We start from the raw sequence: 9880 nt of genomic DNA, 5'->3' as shown, positions 1-9880 counted from the left end.
TTCGAAGAAATTTTTCATAAAATTATCAACGAATCTAAAAGGTTCCTTATTAGACCATGGTATTTGATTCACCAAATGCATCATTATTCTATATTCTTTCATATGTATGGCGCAACTCGATCCGTGTTTTTCATGTTTATAATTCCTTACCTTTTTTTGAATCAAAATTCTAAATATTATTTCTAGTCAAATTTCTTTTAATTTATTTTTTATTTTAAAATTACCGAATATGTGAAATTATATTTGATATTACTAAATATGTTTGTAATTAATTCACAATTTGTAAGAAATTTATTTTAATCCCACCACTAAGAAAAAAAGAAAAAAATAATTAAATTAATGCATTTATGAATTATTTATATTTTTCACTACTTTTTAATATAAAAAAAAGTGACACTATGGTATTGTATGGTGCTTTCCCATGTTATAATTTCAATGGAATGTGATTCTTTAGACTGTAATTGCTGGGAAAGTTACTTTATAGATTTGGTATATATTGAAAGATATTGATTAACATCTCAAAAAAGTTACATTGATACGTTTGGTTCATTAAGTACTTTTTTAAAAATATAATGATAATTTACGAATTTAGTTTATTACATAAAATATAATATTCATGTATTTAATTTTTATAATAAACTTTATTCTTAACAAATATTTGGATTAAATGTTTAATAATAAATTTTAATTGATATATATTTTTTAAATTTATAATGTTAATTGAAAGCAATATTGTTTCAAATTTGTCCTACATATATTTTCTAAATATAATATTGCACATATAAAATCAAGTATATATAAAACTTGTTCTAGAATAAATTAAAAAACTATATATATAATACTTATGAGGAATCAATTGAAGTAATTGAGAAAATCAAGTAGTGAGACAAAAGAAGAAGACCATAATTTTTTTTACGTTTATTATAATTTACTACTATCCTAAATCAATATAAAATAAGTATAATTTTATCTTATGGTCTTTTTCACTTTCCAATTTATATGGGAAAATATTTTTTCCACCTTTTATCATAGGAATCACATCGACATATTCATGAGAAAGTAACTCACAAGGAAAAATTAGTTTATAAGGAAAGTAAATGAAATTTGACACACCAAATGTTAGGAATCATTTTCCAACTAATAAATTTCCAAGAAAGTGATTACTTTCCATTATACCAAATGCTACCTATGTTTGGGTAAATGATTGTAAAGGAGAGGCAAGGGAAGTAAAGGAAAAGAAGAGGAGGGAAGGGAAGGATAAGAAATTGAAATGAAATATCTTTATTTTTTTTGAATAGTTAAAATTAATAAGGAAAAGGAAGTGAAAAATTTTCACTACTTTGTTTGGTTAATCTGTGAAAAGTTAAGGAAATAATTATTTGTAATATATTTTTTTCAATTATATCCTTCTTATAAAATAACTAATCTAAAAGGTCAATAGGATAAAATGATATTTTGCATTTTAAAAGAAACATCACTTTTGTTTTCCTAGCTTTTCTCCCAAATTGGGGTAATTAAAAAGTGAGTAGCTCAAAGAAAAGTAAAGGATATTAAACTCTTTTAAATTTCCCTTACCCAAAGAAAAAATTTATCCAAAAGAGGGAAATGATTTCCCTTTCCTTTCATTTCCTTTATATTACCTCAATCCAAACAGAGAGTAAGGCGATGATATTCAAAAGGATATTTTTTTTATAACTATTGTTATAATAAATATATAATATTCAAACATTTTTTTTTTCATTTTTACATTGAAACATTGCACTTAATGAGTCCCACAAAAATATTCACGCATTAAATGCACATGTGCTATAAGAATATAGAACTTGTCAAACATTGAAGCCTACCACCTAAGCTTGTTTCCTTTTTTTTTTCTCTAAAACATTACTTTAGTGTATATGTATATACCCAGTTCATGAGATCCATGAATGCAGTCGGAGCATTCGTCAAATTGAATGGCATGGCAAGGAACTCATAATGCCTATAGCGAGTCCTAAAAGTAGTTTTATGCACGTTAACTTCCTTCACTTTCAACTGATGGTACCCAAAACTAGGTTAATCTTGGAGAAAATTGATGTCCCACGGAATTGATCAAACAGATAATCAATCCTCGGAAGTGGGTACTTATTCTTTACCATCAATTTATTGAATTGTTGGTAATCTACACACATCCTCATAGTACCTCAGAAGTTCTTGAAGTTCTACTTTCAGTCCTTTTAGCTCCTTCGACGCTATACGGTAAGGAGTGATTGACAACAGAGCTGTCCCAAGCAATACCTCAATTACGAATTCAACCTTCCTATTCTATGGTAACCCCAACAATTCCTTGGGAAAGATGCCTAGAAATTCTCTAACTATCCAAATACTTTCAACAGAAGATCCCACAATACTCGTATCCTACACAAATGCCAGAAATGCTTCACACCTTTTTTGGACTAACATTTCAGCTGCCAGAGTGGAGATTACATTAGAGAGGTAATCTTGACACTCACCAACCATTACAATCTCTACATCATCCTCAGTTTTTAGAGTTACCTTCTTAGTCGCACAGTCTAAACTGACTCGATGCTCCACAAGCCAGTCAATACCCAGGATAAAATCAAACTCCCCGAATAGTAACTCCATCAGATTAGCCGAAAACATAACACCTTGAATCTTTAACGGAAACCTCCTATACGCCTTACTAACTTGTACAGGCTGGCCCAACAGACTAATCACAAAAATCCCACTAGAAATACCCTCAGTAGGAACCCCCAAATTACTAGAAACCCCACTAGCTATGTATGAATGCGTGGAAACCAACATTAATCAATGCAAAATAAAGGAGAGAATGGATAAAAAATGTATTGGCTATCACATCGGCCGCATCTCTGTCCTCGCGGTTCCTCGCCGTATATATCAATGCAAGTTGTCTCGTCTCAGTCTGATTAGTACCTCTGCCCGGTGCTCTCTACCCATGACTTTTACCATTACCACCTATAGCCTGACCACAGCTTCTAGGTGGCTGCTGAACAGCTTTCTAGGCGAAATCGGCTATTATGCATACAGTGGATATGTGGCACAGTCTTGAACATGCCTTTGAGTTTGTCTTGAAATAGTTTCTTGAACATGCCTTTGAGTCTATCTTGAAATAGTTCTAATGTGTTAAGATTTGTATCAATACTGGTGTAATAAGTTATTCATTGCATATTTTATTCTAAATTTTCAAATGTTAAGTTTTTCTTTTGGAATTTCAAATAACAGGTTTTAAGTTAAATAAGAAAATGTAATATGTTTTTGCTAAATGTTTGTATTGTTTAGTAACACTTGAGATCCGAACCCGGTGAACTGGATTAGGTTGAGGGCATTACATAGAAATAGAGCTTTCGTAATCTCGTATACGATCCAAAAATGAATGTATATCATATTGTAATTGTATGTATCTATTATTTGAAATTTAATACGGTGTTCCATAGACCCGATAAGGACAGTCGTTAATGCGGTGTTCCATAGACCTGTATCTAAGACAAGCTCCCAAGCTTCTCTAACACTGGCTCGGATGACACCTATTATAATCACTATAGACTTGAAACCCCACAGTAGTAATCGGTGCCTCAACCTGTAGAGGTCTATCAAACCTGATATGTTTCTTGGGATGCTGAGTAGAACCAAAAGGATCCGAATCCCTCTTATTCTTATTCTAGCCCCTTTCCTTATCTCTCATTTCGCTTTTCATGCATTTAATTTCCTCAGTGATCTTAGTCTTTCCACTAGTGTTTCAAAGATTCTCCCTTGTTATGGAGCCACTAACAATTTTAAATCATAGTGAAGTCTGTTCTCAAAATGAGCATTCTTATCATAGTCCCCCACTACCAGGCTATAAGTGTACTTGCCCAGCCTCTGAAATTTGTCCTCATAATTCGCCACAGTCTTATCCGCCTAAGTACGCTTAATAAACTGTAACCTTCGAGCCTCAATATACCTTGTCCCCACATATTTTTTCTGGAAGGCGCTCTGAAAGAAAGCCCAAATCACTCGCTCAGGCTGGGTGCCTTGCTCAACTAATTGCCACCACTGATACGCTTTATCTCGCAACAAGGATACTACACACTTTAGTTTCTACTTAGGGGTGCAGTCCAAATTATTCATTATTCTCTCGATGGCCTCCAACCAGTACTCAGTCACCGTTGGGGTAGTCTTAGTGACACCTTTAAATAACTTAGTCCCATTCGACCAGAGTCTTTCAGTTACCGGCCCTTGGTTATCAGATCTAGTTTGGGCCTTAGTGACCCTTTCAAACACCCTTAACATAGCTTGGGACAGTGCGTCATCTCCAACAGTTTGAGCCTAAGACTCAGTCTTAGCAGTAGGTGTCCCAACAGTCTCATTCGTATCTAAATTAGGCATGCTACCCATCAAAAATGACTCAGCTTAAGCCCCTCTTTAGTGCCCACCACGCCCACAGGAACTACGTCCACAAGTTCCTCGCGTACTCATTATGCTTAAATTATCTACAATTTAGAGTTTTATATATAAACTTAGGTTTATTATTGAAAACCCTAAGTCTACAATTTTATCAGAAGTTATCATAGTGTCTTTTCTAAAGTAGAAGAGTTTCTACTCTACAATCTTTACAGTTTTCATTTAACTAAAATGACTAAAGTACTTACTTGGATTAGCGTTGGAGATTCAAATTCACTTTTTACAGACCCAATTATCAAAATTAATAAAAAATACAACTTATTGAAAACAATTTTTATAAAAAATTTGAACCCAAAAATCATAGCCCGAGTTTTAAAGTTAGGATTTAATGCCACCAAATGTAATACCTTAAACTTGGCCTAGACGTTATGGCCGAATCTTGAGGGATTACATACATTCGTTTTAAAACCAGAAATTAAGATCGGAAATGTAACATGGAACAAAACTTGATAATGCTATGTTTCAATTTTTAGGGAAAACACATTTTTAAGGTAATTCATTTTAGTTATTGAAAAGCATTTAAGGTCACTTAGTTTTGCAGCAGAATTCTTTAAGTTATATTGAGCTTTGAAAATCATGGTTTGATTTGAAATTCAACGAATTGCAGTTTGGAATAAAATAGTTTAAATGCGATTAATCAGTTCAAAAATGGAAAATAAAACCCAAAACAAATAACAGTCCCCCAAGAGTCCAAAACAGTCAAATTAGAAATAAAACTTTAACTTAACCCAAATTATAAAACATAAATTTTAATTCGATCTCCCGTTACACTAACCCATCCTAAGTTTGCTAGTTACCTGAGAGGAAAACAAACAAAGACTGAGCTTACGAGCTCAGTGTGTAACACATCCCAAGCAGCAAATCAGATACACATAAATTAACAGATACAATTTGGATGCAATTCAGATACAATTTCAGATATAATATCAGATGTAAAGTCATATGCAATATCAACTATAGAATCAGATCTTACCCCTATCCACTACACACCATCTCCATCCATCCCTACACACCAGTTAGGGTATCAAATACCCTTTCAACCCCACACACCAATAAGTTACTGTATGTCACTTTACAGAAATAGAACAGACAAGCTGCTAGATAATAATACATGGTAAATCGCTAGAAACAGATAAATGTGGTTAAGACACTATGACATATACATGTTATTTTTACCACGAGATAGGGTAGATTATGAAAATGCCGACGCTTCCTCCGTCAATTCATATTCCCACCCCAATGCTCATGCAGATACTAATAGATATCATATTCACATATGTCATGCATGCTTTTCACATAAGACATGATATAAAAAATTATCATAATACAATTCATATATATATTTCACATACCATAACCACATTACATACAGTAACACACTATCGAATATCATGATTTCAAGTCTTATTTATATAGTATGGACCCTATAGAGTGACTAAATATGAATCACACAATAATTAGGGCCTAAAGAATATTTTTAAAAAATGGGCCCATATGGTCGTGTGACTTACACAACCTAACTAGCCTAGCCTGTGTGGGCTATACGGTCTGAACACAGTCGTGTGACTCACACGATCCTGTGGTGTCGACAGTCCACTTTTTGATATTGCACTGTTCGCTATTTTTTGGGTTTTCGTTTCACACCTGGTCTGTTTTTGAAGCAAACTCAACAATGAGGAATTCAATACCTAAAACGGTGATTAAAACCATGAGATTTAACAATGAAAAACTAAGATTATGAGTCCCTAACTCGTTTGCTAACACCAACAACATAGTCTTAACATCGAGATTTGATCTTAAACATAAAATCGAACTCTTACCCTTGAGAAAAATAGCAGCCCACCAAAATATTTTAGATCGCCGGAAGATTAGCCGTCTCATATACTTCAACTAGAAAACCCGAAATATTAATAACGAAGTTCATAACTCCGATAATACAACACTTGTGTGTGAGGAAAAACTAAACTTAAACAATGAAAGCTACATTACTTACGCCAAGATTAACTACGAAAAAATCCTTTCGAATATCCCGCTTTCGATCAAAAGAAGATCAACAACACAATAATGACAACAAATACGGATGAACAAAAAAGAAGGAAAAAAGAGAAAATAAAAGGAAAAAGGAAAAGGAAAAGGAAAATAAATTAATAGGAAGAAGAAAAAAATGGAACGATAGAGAAAGAGGGAGAAAGAACATGAGGAACGTGAGAAAGAAGGGGAGAATTTTGGGGAAAAAAAACCTTTTGTTAATTGTTATTATTATTTTAAAAAAAAATCTAACCAACCATATTTTTCTGATAACTAATTAGATTATCCACAGTTTGAAATTGACTCAAACTCATCCACATGGCCAGCACAGTACATGGGAATAAAAATATTTCCACTTGGCATACGCAGATATTTGAACACAAAATCACAGGGTAAACTAAAGTCTTATCATTGAACTAACAAATTCATTCTATCATTAGTTGAGTCAAAATAATATATAAACCAAATGTTCATAGATAAGGGATTTAGAAAAAAACAAAAATTCAAGAAATAGGATTCAAACCTAAAATCTCTCATACACTACTCACAATACTTAACCATTAAACCAAATTAATCACTTTAATAATTTCTAACAATTAAAAAAATTAAATTTTTGGGCATTACAAAATTTATAAAATAGCTAATTTTAAAATTTTAAAATATAATTAAAAATTTGAGTTTTGAAGAAAGCATTTCAAAGAATAATTAAGTTTAATAATAATGCAATGTATCAACAGTATTGTTGATGGTTCTTTTACAAGTAGTCCATTACACCACAAAGAATCATAAATATAGATTTTTTTATTTAAATTGATGTGATTTGTGAATGAGATATAATACATGTACGGGAAATTTTCACTTTTAGAGTTTACAAACATAAATACTGAATAATATAATGAAAAATGTATATTTAAATGTATTGCATAATGTTTTAAGTGTTTATTTTTTAAAATATTTTATTTTTAATAATTATAAATTATAAATTATAGTTAATATATTTAAATACGTTAAATATTCGAATATGATAAAGTAATAAAATTTAAAATGAATTTTTAAAAAGTGAAAATATAATGAATTTAGATATTAAAAATTGAATATGTTATCTATAAAAATAATGTGAATTTGGTAAATGAATATTCAAAAGTTAATTTCTTATCCCCATGTGCACCAATTATGTTGAGAATATTAATTAGAAAATATGAATTTCAATATTAAAATAAATTTGTAATATTCAAATAAAAAAAATCGAATGTCTAAAATATCAAAATTCATGTTCATCCCAAAATCAAACAAGCTAATTAAATATAATATAATAATTTTGAATACAATATTATTATACAATTTCTGCATGAACATATAAAATTAGAGGAAAATTAAGTATTAAATTTATATAAAATAATTATTTTTCATATTATAGAATATAACTAGAATCGTGTGTTTTCAAAGAATAATTAAGTTTAATAATAATGTAATGTATCAAGAATATTCTCTGTGGTTCATATTACAATTAGCCCATTACTTTATATATGGTCATAATTTCTTTTTTAAAAAAATAATTTTTTTAAAGTAATGTGATTTGCAAATGCAACTTGTAGTACACATATGGCAAGATTTTTCTTTTTAGAGTTTACAAACTTAAATATAAGATAATATAATGAAAAATACATATTTGGATAACTATAACGTAAAATCAAATCAATACAAAGCATAAACACATAAAGAAATAATACACAAATTTAATTAGGAAAACTTATACCTTTCATAGAAAAACCTTAGCTTCTTAACTTTTTCAAACGAAATTTGTTTGTCGATGACAATGCCAGCGAAGGTTGGTTGTTGGTAACGACATTTTCAACATTATTTTTCATGGCTTTTATTTTGTTTTTAATTTCAGTCCATATTATCATGGTTTTGTCCACAATTTTATGATTTTATTTTGTCCACTCTATTTTCTTTGAAAGCATATGTAGTTTTATTTATAGTTTTTAGTTTGTAGTTTCTAGTCATTGTCAAGCATATATATATGAGATTTGTCAAGGTAAACAAGCCCCCAGACCTATTAGGAATCATTCTCGAAGGGCCTTATCATGATAAATTAAGGTGATAGTGATAGATCGAGATGATGATGAGGAGGAGGATAGGCCATCTGAGATTGGCTTTTTGTGCATCATTGATATGATGGGTCTCTTAGGGTTTTTGGCAATTTTTTCTTAGTTGATTGGTGTTCATCTTTAGGTTGATTTGAGATGGTAGGGATAAGATGCAAATTTTAGCGATTTGATCAAGTTGATGCATATTTGGTTTGTTTCTTAATTATTTCAGTGTTGCAGTTGCTACAAGTTTTTTTTTTCTTTTTTTTTTTTGAGATTCTTCTGCAGAGCTGGTATTTGTGCATTAGTTTGTAGTGATTTATTTACTATTTTTATTATGTGTCATGCCTTTGTATTCTTATTCTTTATAGTTCCTATTAAGAACAGTATTTTTGTAACACCTCGATACCTGACCCGATCGTTGGGTCTGAGCTACAAGGTGTTACATTCGTTGCCGGAGCAACTACAATCAAACTACATTCAATTTATACCAAGAAATGATTAAATTTCAAACAATAAATACATATGATTACAATATGATATACATTCTTTTTTGGATTGTATACGAGATTACGAAAGCTCTATTGCTATGTAACACCCTCAACCCGATCCGATTCACCGAGTTCGAATCTCAGGTGTTACTAAACAATACAAAACATTTAGCAAAAACATATTACATTTTCTTATTTAACTTAAAGCCTGTCATTTGAAATTCCAAAAGAAAAACTTAACATTTGAAAATTTAGAATAAAATATGCAATGAATATTACACCAGTATTGATACAAATCTTTACACGTTAGAAACTATTTCAAGACATACTCAAGGGCATGTTCAAGAAACTATTTCAAGACAAACTCAAAGGCATGTTCAAAACTGTGCCACATATCCACTGTATGCATAATAGCCGATTTTGTCACCAAATTGGAGTACTCCTGGTGTTGTCCCTCCAGGCGAAGTTTCTTCTCAACATACCTGAAAAGAAAGAACAAACTTTGTAAGTACATGGTACTTAGTGAATATCATCGTAACCACACCTTTATGGATACTTTGCAATCTTATATGAACTTCTATGAGCCAACCATAGTTTGCACTATTTACTTCGGCTGATACCAACACCGTGTGATCATTCTTTTATATGCCAATATCAGGCCCTTATCATACTTAGTCTTCCATATCTTGTTAACTAAGGAATGTCTCCAATCAATTCATGAATCTCTTATCCCATAATACATATCTCACAAAACATACCTTTAGAAACTACTTTCAACACTCCTCACCTTAACCCATTCTCTTATTTCAGACA

The sequence above is a fragment of the Gossypium hirsutum genome, chromosome A07 (genome assembly GCF_007990345.1).
Source record: "Gossypium hirsutum isolate 1008001.06 chromosome A07, Gossypium_hirsutum_v2.1, whole genome shotgun sequence".
Taxonomy (NCBI): Eukaryota; Viridiplantae; Streptophyta; class Magnoliopsida; order Malvales; family Malvaceae; genus Gossypium; species Gossypium hirsutum.
Note: the sequence above shows the minus strand (reverse complement) of the source record.